The 13251-nt window shown below is 44.3% G+C and overlaps 1 long non-coding RNA gene across 1 annotated transcript; it reads right to left on the minus strand.

The window, feature by feature from the left end:
- Window positions 1-12460: 12460 nt before the first annotated feature.
- LOC131924406 (uncharacterized) lies at window positions 12461-12921 on the minus strand. The gene is made up of 2 exons (XR_009382889.1): window positions 12825-12921; window positions 12461-12736 (listed from the first exon to the last, which is right to left on the minus strand). It is a non-coding gene; the product is annotated as an uncharacterized LOC131924406 (long non-coding RNA).
- Window positions 12922-13251: the final 330 nt, after the last annotated feature.

The raw sequence follows: 13251 nt of genomic DNA on the forward strand, positions 1-13251 counted from the left end.
GGTAGCCTAGGCTGACCTCAAGCTCCCTATGTAGTGGAAGAGAACCTCCCCCCCCCCTTTTGTGACAGAGTCTCACTATGTATCTCTGGTTGGCCTGGAGCTCACATGTTGACCAGGCTGGCCTTGAACTCCCAGTAATCCATCTCCTCTGGCCCCTAGTGCTGAGATTAAAGGCCTGAAATACTACACCGGGCAAGGAAGGTGATGTTCGGGTCTGGTTCTTTACTTCTTAAGTGCTGAGGTTAGACGTATGCAGTCATGACTAGCTCTGATTCTTTTTCTAAAAATTATATTGTGTACGGGGGTGGTCATGCATGTACCACAGTATGCAATTGGAGGTCAGCACACAACTTTTGGGAGTAAAGTCTCTCCTTCCATGGTGGGTTCTGGGGGTTGAACTCTCCTTATCAGACTTGTGTGCCAATGTTCTTATCTTCTGAGCCATCTCTCTGGTCCTGGCTGACTCTCTCTTTCTCTCTTTCTGTCAAGATGTGTGTGTTTGTGTGTGTGTGTGTGTGTGTGTGTGTGTGTGTGTGTGTGTGTGTGTACATCAGATAACGAGGAGGAGCTGGAGGCAGTTGTGAGGTACCTGACATGAGTGCTGGGAACTAAAGTTCCATCTTCAAGAGCAGGAAGCAATCTTAACTGCTGAGCCATCTTTCCAACCCCGATTCTTAAATAGATCCAGCAGACTAAACACTAGTATACCAAATGCTCTGGTATTCCTCCCTTCCCTCCCTCCCTCTCGCCCTCTTTGGTTTTTCCAGACATGTTTTCTCTGTTTGCCTTGGCTGTTTTGGAACTCACTCTGTAGACCAGGCTGGCCTTGAACTCACAGAGATCTGCCTGCCTCTGCCTCCCGAGTGTTGGGATTAAAGGTGTGTGCCACCACCACCGGGCCCTCTTTTTTCTCTTAACTCAACTTATTGTATCTATTTTCCTGCTTGTTCATTCTTTAACTTTCCAGTAAAGGAAAAGGAAATGAAACTTAAACCAGCTAATTCAGGCTTTTTTGTTTTGTTTTTAATATTCAAGACAGTCTCACTCTGCTGAGTGCTGGTAATTCAGAACAGCTGTATGAAAAGGTTTTCTGGGAAGATGTAGGTGGTAGTCTTGACGGGCACAATTGTCACTTGCAGGATTAGCCTTATCTCTTTCCCATTTGTATGAACTGGTGGGGTAAAGTTTGCCTTAAAACTGATGGAGGTTGAGTACCACCCAACAAAGCAAATACCCAACTTTAATATATTTTATTATTTCATATATGTAAACAATATATCTTGATCATATACACCCCAACTTCCTCCTTAAAGGTCCCACAGGTATTAATCCTGAAATTCACCAGAGAAAAACCAGTTCCGCCATTTTGGCCAAATTAAAGCAAATTTTTGTTAAAATATTAAATACTGACCAAGATGGAATTTGGTCAGGACCACCATCTGGAAACTTTCTTGAGTGGCCTTGAGACACATGTTGGCAGGGCATATGGACAAAACCCATAGGCCACCACACTTCTCCATGAGGTGAGGCTTTGTTGTTGTTTCCCAAGAACTACAACTCCCAGAACCCCAGGATGTTACCGGGTCCTTGGGAAGGTAGTGTTTACAGGTTAACTTAAGGTCTAACACTGGTAGCTCCCAATTCCCGGCTTCTTATCTTGAAAAGAACCTTGTCACAGTGACTAGCGTACAGCAAGCCGGCACCTGACTTGCTCCTCCAACCTAACCTCTAGTTTCAAGGTCAGTCTTATTGACATTTCCGGGAGCTCTGACCCACAATCCTAAGACAAAATGTGAAACACGGTTCTGTGAAATGAGTTCCAAGACCAGCTCTTCCTTAGGACAACCAGTGTCAGCATGCCCACAGTCCTCAGTCCCTAAACACGAATCTACATGTCACTGGCCAGACAGCTGTAATGTCATTAAATCTCAAACAATCGGGATTTAGAAAAATATTCTTTTTTTTTTTTTTTTGGTTTTTCAAGACAGGGTTTCTCTGTGTAGCTTCACACCTTTCCTGGAACTCACTTTGGAGACCAGGCTGGCCTTGAACTCAGAGAGATCCGCCTGCCCCTACCTCCTGAGTGCTGGGATTAAAGGTGTGTGCCACCACCGCCCGGCTAGGAAAATATTCTTATTTATTCGTACAGGTGTCCATTGAGGCCAGAAGGGGACATCAAATCCCCTGGGGCTGGGGCTACATGTGAGTTGCATGACATGGGCACTGAGAAATGAACTTGGGTGGGTCAGCAGTACATGCTCTGAACTTAGGAGCCATTTCTTCAGCTCCTCATTATTTGTAGTTTTACTCAGAGCAGATTATCTTACATATCTGAGTGAGCCTGTATCAGTTAGCTGAAAAGAATTAAGGGCAGAACAAATTAAAGAAATTCATCATGGATTACTATCCTAGTTAGCATCCTATAGCTATGGTAAAGACTGTTACCTTTGGCCTACAAGTCTGGATCAGAGTCCATTGTCCAGAGATGCTAGGACAGGAACCAGAAAGCAGGAACTGAAGCAAGGACCAGGAAGGAATGTTGGTCCTGCTTTCTGGCTTGCTCCCCAGGCTCATGTTCAGTCTCTTCTACCTCCCAGGACCACCTGCCCAGGCACTGCCAACAGTTGAGCTGGCCCTTCCCACATCAATCATTAACCAAAATAATGCAGGGGCTGGAGAGATGGCTCAGAGGTTAAGAGCACTTGACTGCTCTTCCAGAGGTCCTGAGTTCAATTCCCAGCAACCACATGGTGGTTCACAACCATCTGTAGTGGGATCAAATTCTTTCTTCTAGTGTATACATAAAATACATCAATAAATAAATCTTTAAAAAAAATATACAATGCAGTCTGAACTCCAATTTGTGACTTCTGCCTCTGCCTCTCAAATGCTTGGAGTACTGCTATGCCTAGCTTCTGCGATTTTTGGAAGCAGGTTTTTCATCTGTGGTGGACATGGAAATCAAGAATGGAATTAAATATAAAGCCAGACCTTTAGGACCGGTGAGATATATAAGACCCAAAAGTTAATCTGTAAGCCCTAACTGCCCAAGGACCAAGAAACTTCCTGGGATGCTGGGAGTTGTAGTTCTTGGAAAATAACAGCCAAGATGCATGGGAAAATACAGTGGCTGTTTAAGGCTTTGTCCTTAAATAGCCTCTACAACACAACAACAAGGCAGTCTTGTCTCTACGCAGCTGGGAACTCCAGGGAGTGGTCCTGACCAAAAAGTCCATCCTGGTCAGTATTTAATTAAAGCTTGCTTAAAATTTGGCTCAAAATGGTGGAACTGATTTTTCTCTTGTGAATCTCAGAGTTAACATTAGCTCAGGAGGAAAACACATTTGCCTCCAAGGCTGATGTCTTGAGTTCAATCCCTGGTTACCCCCATGGTAGAAAGAGAGAACTAAGTCCTGCTAGTTATCCTCTGACCTGCATGCACATATAAAATTACAGAATGAATTAATTAAAACAAAATAAAACCAGATCTTCAAGTAGCTTTGCATCTGACATGTTTTTGTTTTTAAAGATTTATTTATTTAGTTTGTATACAGTTGTGATGATATTTTGTGTATCAGCTAACAAATAAAGCTTACCTGATGATCAGAGGGCAAAGCTAGCCACTAGTTAGCCATACTACATACTAGTTAGCCTGCTTAAAAAAAGAAAAGAAAAAATCATTCCAGAAAGATGAATGCTTTGATAGACATGACTATTTTGTTGTGGTTGTGGAGGTTTTGTTGTTTGTTTGCCTTTTGTGTGTTTGTTGAAAGAGGGTCTCACTACCTAGCTCTGGCTGGCCTGGAAATCTGTGTAGACCAGGCTAACCTAGAACTCACAGAGATGTGTCTTCCTCAGACTTCTTGGTGCTGGGATTAAAGGCATACACCATCACACCTGGCCCTGTTTGCCTTTATTTTTTTGAGACCAGGCTTTGCTACCTAGCCTGGTAATCACTGTGGGTTTAAATGTAAGCAAACGTCCTGCAGAGGCTTCCAGAGTGCTGGGATTACAGGCATGAGCTCGTGTACTAAACTTGCTTTGTTTTATTTTGTTGGTGTTTTTGATAAGCTCTTGCTATGTAGCCCAGGCTGGCTCCAAAATTTGCAGTCCTTCTCTTTCCACCTTCCAAGTGCTAGGATTATAAGCATGTGCCCATGGGCCAGGCAAGATAGACATGCCTATCTCATTGGGAAATGGAAAAATACACAGAATAGATTTCTTCAGAAAAAAAGAAATCATAAAAGCAGCTATTTATAATTTTAATGCACAAAGTTCAATACCTTCCCTATAATTAAAACAAAACTCAGTTAGAAGCTAACATGAGTTAGCTTGGTGCATGCTTTTAGTTCTGTCAGGCCAACAGAAACTCAGGAAGAATGGCTAACTGTGGTGCTTATTAACATACCAAAGAGCACGTGGGCCTCCAGGCTATTTCAGCAAGCACCTGTTATGGAGTCTATGCTGGCATCCTGGCTTCTCTCAGCTCCTCACACCCCACCCCCTACCCTAAACTTCTCCAGCCCATGGGCTTCCCTTCCTCCAGCTTCTCATTCCTATATAAGCCTGCCATTTCGGCCATGCGCCTGCTTTGCCCTCTTGGCTCTCTTGGCTCTCTCTTGGTCCTCCACCCTCGGCTCTCATCTCCTTCGCTCCCTCTCTCTTCTCCTCCTCTGTCGCCTCTCCCCCTCCTCTTGTGGCCTGGTTACATCTACTGGCTGTGTTCAGTCTACTACTTTCTCTCCCTGCTCTGGACTCTTCCAGATGCCTCTGGCCATTCTCTCCCTCATATCTACAATAAAGACCTTCTCCTCAGCCTACCTTGGAGCAGTCATGTCCTCAGTCTATATAGCTGGTGCTGACACCCCTACTTTATACAAATACCAGCACTTGGAAGGCAGAGGCAGGTGGATCTCCATGAGTTCAAGGCCAGCCTGGTCTATATAGCAGTGTTCCAGGACAGCCGGGGCTGAGTTGGGATCCTTAGGGCCCACATAAAAACTAGGTATGATAGTGCACATCTGTAATCCTCATACTCTCGGACAGAGGCAGGTGAATCCCTGAAGTTCAATAGCCAGCCAGCCTAGCCATTTGTTGAGTACCAGGTTCAGTGAGAGACCCTGTCTCAAAAACTAAAGTGCAGAGTGGTGAGACAGACCCAGCATTGATCCCTGGTCTCCACATGCACACATGCATACCTGCACACACACACACACACACACACACACACACACACACACACACACACCTGCACACACACACACACACCTGCACACACACACACACACACCTGCACACACACACACACACACACACACGTGCACACACACACATTTTTAAAATTAATGTAAACATAGACATACAGAGCACATAAAAGACACACATTTTGGCAGTAACATAATTTTTAGCCTGAGGCATTTTTATTCAGAATGGAAAAAAAAATGAGAAAGTTTAATGCTGTCCTACCAGTGTTGATGGTGAATGGGGAAACAGGTTTTCTCTCTACTCCGATGTTGTATACTGAAACAGAGCTTGCTCTCTAGCCTCAGGGTAGCCTGGAACTCAGGCTATAACCCATATTGCCTCAGACTTATGACAAGCCTCCTGCCTCAAGCACCTCAAGTGCTGTGATTGCAAGATTATGCCATGACACTTGGCTTCCAAAAGCTTGTTCTTTGGGGAAAAGAACTACAGTTCTTTTCTATGTGCACACATCACTGACTTTTCAAACCGCAAATGTACTTTTTACTACGTCCAGAACACTCTTCTCAAGACTGACATTCTCAGTCTAGAAATACCGTCTACAGAAAGAGAATGGACTTTTGTTTTTGTTTTGTTTTGTTTTGTTTTTCGAGACAGGGTTTCTCTGCATAGTCCTATCTGTCCTGGAACTCACTCTGTAGACCAGGCTGGCCTCAAACTCACAGAGTCACCTCCTGAGTGCTGGGATCAAAGGAGTGTGCCACCATTGCCTGGCTTGAATGGAATCTTTTTAAGACATGCCAACATCTATCAGAAGAGTTTCTATTGAACACCTGTTTGAGAAATATTTATTTAATGGGAATGTGGGGAAAGGCAGAGATGCTGGTGAACGTCCCACGGACATTCCCAGCACTCACTGGATGGTACTTCGAATGGGAAGGGGCCGCCACAGCATTACCTAGGCTCTTTGAGCAGGAAAAGCTGGACATCTGACAGCAGAGGTTAATTTCCAAGCTGGGAAAAATACTTTAGGCCCTTAGCATTTGACCTGGGAGTTAATAATTAACAAGTCACCCTCCTGTTATTGACTTATTTCAGACCTGGACCAATGGCCCTCAGCTCTGCACGGCCCTTGAGCAGATGAGATTTTGTGGGAGTCTTAAACTCAGTAGCATTACAGAGGTGTAATTTTATCATTTTAGTTTACTAATTAGTGTTGGTTCTCCTTTAAATTCTTCTGTCTGGGTCTGAATATCTCTATGATCTGTTTTAACAGGTTCTTCTAAAACTTTTATCTTGGCACTCATATTAACCAATTTCTTAATGATAAAACAAAAATGATCAAACAAATAGTATTTATAATTGACATTATATCTATCCCATCCACATTAATTATCCTCTCATTTGATTGTTCCATTTTCAGACCATTTAATGTATAGTCAAACAGAGACCAAATGCCTTTCATTATAAAAATAGTTCCCACTTTTTTTTTTTTCTTCCAAGACAGGGTTTCTCTGTGTAGCTTTGGAGCCTGTCCTGGATCTCACTCTGTAGACCAGATTGGCCTTGAGTGCATTAAAAATTCAAGTGCACTGACATTTAGAACCAAAATTGTTGAACCTCCTGGAAATTCTTCCAAATGAAGACTTATATTGAATTTTTTTATTATTAGATTAATTTGTTTTTTTTTTTTAATGTGGGCTTTTTGCCTGCATGTATAAATGTGCATCACATTGATGCTTGGTGCCTTCAAAGGTCAGACAAGGGTATTAGGTCTACTGGAACTGGAGCTAGAGAGGGTTGTGAGCTTCCATGTGGGTGCTGGGAATCGAACCTGTGTCCTTTGAAAGAGCAGCCAGTGCTCTAAACCATGGAGTCATCTCTCCAGCCCTATAAATAAACAAATACTTTATTTATTCTAAGCCAGGGTCTCAAAATACAACACAGGGTCTGGAGAGATGGCTCAGTGGTTAAGAGCACTTGACTGCTCTTCCAGAGGTCCTGAGTTCAATTCCCAGCAACCACATGGTGGTTCACAACCATCTGTAGTGGGGTCAAATTCTTTCTAAATAAAATACCTGTAGCAGACATTATAGTAAATGCTGAAAGATCAGAGAGACAAAGGAACAAGCCACTGCCACATCTCACCTCACCAATTCCACAAATCCTCTGACCAAAAATCCTCTGAGTCCTCACCCAAAAGGCTCCAGCCGAAAAAGCCACTAGCTGAAAGGGATGCTTCTGCCGAAAAGCCTTTAGTTCCTGTCTCCTCACTCCTTATATACCTTTCTCTGCCCAGCCGTCACTTCCTGGGATTAAAGGTATGTGTGCTTCCCAGTACTGGGATTAGAGGTGTGTGCCACCACTGCCTGACTCTGTTTTCTCTCCTAGACTGAGTGAATCTCATGTAGTCCAGGGTGGCTTTGCACTCATAGAGATCCATACTGATCTCTGCCTCCCGAGTGCTAGGATTAAAGGTGTGTGCCACCACTGCCTGGCCTCTATGTTTAATCTAGTAATTTACTCTGTTCTCTGGTCTTCAGGCAAATTTTGTTAGGGTACACAATATATCACCACAAGTTTATAATTAGTATGTTTTTATTCTGCAATAGAAGTGAACATCCCCTCTTAGGCCTAGGAACTTTCTTTTTTTTTTTTTTTTTTTTTTTTTTGGTTTTTGAGACAGGGTTTCTCTGTGTAGCTTTGCGCCTTTCCTGGAACTCACTTGGTAGCCCAGGCTGGCCTCGAACTCACAGAGATCCGCCTGGCTCTGCCTCCCGAGTGCTGGGATTAAAGGCGTGCGCCACCACCGCCCGGCGCCTAGGAACTTTCTTAAAGTCAAATATTTTAAGTCCAACAAGTAAAAAAAAAAAAAACTTCATTGTATATTATTTGGGGGGTGCTTTCATGATGTGGGGGCAGAACATGTGGCTCACATATGGAAGTCGGAGGACAACACATTTACAGTCAGTTCTGTCCTTCCACCTTTATGTGAGTTCCAGAAATCAAACTCAGGTTGCTAGACTTACTCAGTAAGTACCTCTCTCCACTGAGCCGCCTTACTAGCCTCAAGATCATTTTTTATTAACTTAAAAATTTTTAATTATTTTATTTATTATTTGTTTGTTTGTTTGTTGACAGGGTGTCTCCATTATGTAGTTTTGGCTGTCTTGGAATACAGTATGTAGCCCAGGCTGGCCTCAAATTCATAGAAATCCGCCTGCCTCTGCCTCCCAAGTTCTGGGATTAAAGGTGAGTACTTCTGTCTTAGTTAGGGTTTCTATTGCTGTGAAGAGACACCATGACCACAGCAACTCTGTAAAGGAAAACATTTAATTGGGGTGGCTCGCTTACAGTTCAGAGGTTCAGTCCATTATCATTTTGTTGGGACATGGCGGCGTACAGGCAGACTTGGTGCTGAAGAAGGAACTGAGAGTCTATATCTTGCAGGCAACAGGAGGTATTCCAAGACACTAGGAAGTATTTTGAGCATGTGAGTATTGGGGCCTATTGGAGAGTCTGCTCCAAGGCCACCGCCAGGTTAATGCAAGAAAATCCACAAAGGCAGTGAGAGCTAGACTTTTTCTATCTGAGGGTATTTAGAAATGTTTCCTTTCTTTCTTTTTTGTTTTTGTTTTTGTTTTGTTTTGTTTTGAGACAGGGTTTCTCTGTGTAGTTTTGGTGCCTGTCCTGGATCTCGCTCTGTAGCCCAGACTGGCCTCGAACTCACAGAGATCCACCTGCCTCTGCCTCCCGAGTGCTGGCACCACCACCCGGTTGCATGTCTTTCTTACATACATATGGCCATACATCTCTATACACAGTTACATCTGTTTTCACATGTCTACACACCTGTCCTTGACATGCATTTCTCTTCTACATCTTTTCCATACAGCTTCATCTTCCTTGTCTCCACACAGTTACAAATCTCTACACAGCCACAGCTGAACACCTCATTTACACAGCTCTCTCACCACACAGCTCTTTACACGGTTCCTAGGCACAGCTCCTCTATGTAGCAGCAGCTCTTTTACACAGCTCTCTCACACTCACACTCACTCACACACACAGTTCTACATTATTTACTCACTCTTTACTCACTCACTCTTTCACCCACTCACTTCCTCACACTTCTCTCATGCTGCTTCTTATCATCTCTCCCTCAGCGCATGCGCACACACGCACGCGTGCACACACGCGCACACGCGCACGCGCGCGCGCGCACACACACTTCACTCACATTCTACAGCAGCTCTCACATAGCTCTACACAGCGGTCTCTCTCCACATTGCCACTGCTGCTGCTGCTGCCCCTTTCTCAGCCAAACTCTAGACAATTTTAAGTTACATTTTCAGGGCCCTACCCATTCTCAAAACACAAGATCAGTCACATAGTTTTTCTTAGGCTAGTAATGTCATGTTGACCCACGCACATAACTCTAAGTTGGTGAGGGGTCCCAGACAGTAAACAATTGACGGAACCTTGAGCGGTCAGGGTACAGTCAGGATATGTGCAGAAAGGGAGCTACTGCAAGGACTGTGTCTTGTTGTAAACAGCTTGGCCTTGATTTAGCAATAAACAACACCTGGGAATTAGTCTTTGCAATATTCTGTAGAAGCAGCTTAGTCTGTTTGGGACTAGTTCTACGGTCTTTGTAAAATGTGTAAAAGGCTGTCTTTGAGACTGAGAATTCTGTTACTTTCCTGTGTCAGTGAAGAATAGTCTGGTAATATTTCTGTTCATCCGAATTATACAGCTTGAACAGAAATCCACAGCTAAATGTGTGCCCAGAGACGTAAAACACACCACCACAGGGCTGTGGAGAGCACCCCACAGCTGTTCTTACAGGGAGGTCTGATGGTGGCACCTGAGAAAGCCACAGACAGAAAACAATCGGTTTCCATGGCCAGTGACCCCACGGCTTAGCCAGGGGGGGCTCCCCATCGGGGAGTTATCTGTCTGATGGGTCAACTTGTCAAACTCCAGCTGTCACCTGCTGTATACTCCCACCGCCCTCGGCACATGAGGTTTCAAAGCCCACCCCCACAGTGACACACTTCCTCCAACAAGACCACGCCTACTCCAACTAGGCCACGCCTCCTCACAGTGCCACTCCCTTTGGGGGCCATTTTCTTTCAAACCACCACAGCTAGATTTACTTACGTTAATCCCACCAGTCCAGAATAAGACCACTACCACAGTTTAAAGCCAAATTTGAAGCAAGCTTTAATTAAATACTGTCTAGGTGGATGGGCTCTGGCCACGCCCATGCCCAGGTTCCTGGGAAATGGCATTGTTTGCAGTAGCTTAAGTCCTTCCTATCAGGTCCAATCACGAGCAAGCATACATCCCAACGTATTTGCTGCCTGTGAACCTCCGGCCCACGTGTGATCAAGCCCATCAGATGAGTCAAACAGACTTGTTGAGGGGTGTGAAAACACGTGGCTTGTTGTCTTCCATAAACAATGGCCTCCAGCATTTCAGGAACTGTCTGTCCTTGCACAAGGGGCTTGCAGCTCTGAGGCATTTTTGTTTCATGGATTGTTGCTGTTCTGGCTCTACCAACCCGGGTACCCTGGGGGCAGGGGATGAGAAGACCCAGAGTCAACGACACAGACTCTGGGGGTCGCAAGCAAGCTTGTTTATTAAACAAAGGATTGAGATATTTATGTGTGGGCTGTTTGGCAGACTTAGCTTCTAAGGCTATTGTGGTGTTTCTTTTTTTTTTTTTTTTTTTTGGTTTTTCGAGACAGGGTTTCTCTGTGTAGCTTTGTGCCTTTCCTGGAACTCACTTGGTAGCCCAGGCTGGCCTCAAGCTCACAGAGATCCACCTGGCTCTGCCTCCCGAGTGCTGGGATCAAAGGCGTGCGCCACCACCGCCCGGCTATTGTGATGTTTCTTGATTTGGCCCTGGGTCTTACATCAGCAGTTGTCACCTTGGAGGTCCAGTTTCAGACTTCTTTGAGTCAAGGTGCTACTGCAAATGTCATAGCTTTTTTTTTTTTTTTTTTTTTTTTTTTTACTTGAGGCTTAGCCCATTCATCTGGTGTGTGGGCCTTATCTGCCTCAATGGATTTCCAAGACACAGTAAATAAAACTTACCATGTAACTTCAGCTCTCACACTTGTTTTTATTTTCTGTGTTTGAGTGTTTTGCCTGTATGTATGAGTGTGGACCACATGTGTGCCAGGTGCCCCAGGAGATCAGAAGAAGGCAGCAGATATCCTGAAACTGGAGTTGTGAGCCACCATGTGGGTACTAGGACCCAAAACTGAGTCCTCCTGAAAAGCAGCTAGTGCTCTTAGCCACTGAGTCATCTCTCCAGCCCTATGTTTGTTCAGTTTGATTTAGAAGAAATGTAGCTCATTAAACATACATTTTTGATAGTTGATGAGATGAATAAAGTGTTTGCCAGCAAACCTGAATATCTGAGTTCAATCCTCTAGATTCACGTGGTAGAAGAGAACCAGTTTCCATATTGTCTTCTGACCTCCAGGTGCACACCATGGCACACATGCACATACCCCAAACACACACACACACACACACACACACACACACACACACTAAACAGATACTCGGAATTTTAAGGATTCTGTAAAAATGAATTTGCGTCTTCACGAGTTGGGCCACCTTTCCTATTGTCCCAGTGGAGATGGCATCTAGCCTGGTCCTTGATAGAGTCCTCGGTGGCTTTGAGACTGAAAATCCTGGGTCCACTCTGTAGCTGGAGAGTTTTCTCCCCGGGTCCCGCCAAGCCCCGGCAGTCCGACAGCCCACTTATAAAATAAACACACAGACGCTTATATTATTTAAATTGTTTGGTCTAATGGCTCAGGCTTCTAGCTATCTAGTTCTTACATCTTAAATTAATCCATTTCTATAAATCTATACCTTTGCCACGTGGTTTGTGGCTTACCGGCATCTTCACATGCTGCTTGTCATGGCAGCGGCTGGCAGTGTCTCCCTCCACCTTCCTGTTCTCTCAATTCTCCTGTTAGTCTGAAAATCCTGGGTCCACTCCATTCTCACATTTCCCTTGGCACTCTGGTCTTCCAGACTCCTCCTAGAATTCCCTGGTAAGCTCTGCTGACTGCATTCTAGGGCCTTTCTATCGAACAGGTCAGTGGACACATTTAAAAACCCTGTGGTTTACATAGTCAGAGGGACATCACGACCACAGACCCACTTGTGGGTACCAGTCTCCTGAATTACTTATTTCATTGCTAGGACAAAATACATGAAAAAGAAAACCAACTTAAAGAAGACAGGGTTTATGTGAACTCGCAGCTTGAGGGTATGGTTCATCATGGTGGGGAGGGCACCTCAGCAAGTGTGTAAGGTGGCTTGTTGAACAAGGTCAGGAAGCAGAAGAGTGAATAGTGGTGCTCAGCTGACTGTCTCTTTTTCATTCTTCCCAGGACCTGAACCCATGGGATGGCTCTACCCATATTTAGAGCAGGTCTTCCTTCATTAGTTAAATATTTCTTGAAATTTTCTCAGACACATCCAGAGGAGTGTTTCGATGATGCTCCTAAACAGAGTCAAGTTGATAAGATTAATCTTCCCAGGGTTCCTCCTTTTATCTCTTGAAAAACTGGTTATTTATTCATGATCTTTACCTTGGCCTGGCCTAACCCGAAGCAAACATTAAACGCTGAGCTTTCTCATGATGTGGTCCTGTCAAACGTCAATCTCGAGGAAAGGAGGGAGGGAGAGAAACCTTGCTTCTTTCCAGCAGAGATGGCAAAAGTAATTCATCACAAAGGGTTGGAATGGAAACTGACTTTACTCTGTCATAAATGTAGACTGGACTTAACTGTGTCTTTAAAGGTTCCCTTTCTCTCTCTCTCTCTCTCTCTCTCTTTGTTGTTGTTTTTTTGTTTTTGTTTTGATTTTCTGAGACAGGGTTTCTCTGTGTAGTCCTGGCTGTTCTGGAACTCCCTCTGTAGACCAGGCTGGCTTCGAACCCATTATACAATATCATCAATAGTATGTAAAAGTTCTCTGACAGCTACAAGATGGAAATGTCATTAAGATTTTACCCTT

This window comes from Peromyscus eremicus, chromosome 14, assembly GCF_949786415.1.
Source record: "Peromyscus eremicus chromosome 14, PerEre_H2_v1, whole genome shotgun sequence".
In the NCBI taxonomy this organism is placed as follows: Eukaryota; Metazoa; Chordata; class Mammalia; order Rodentia; family Cricetidae; genus Peromyscus; species Peromyscus eremicus.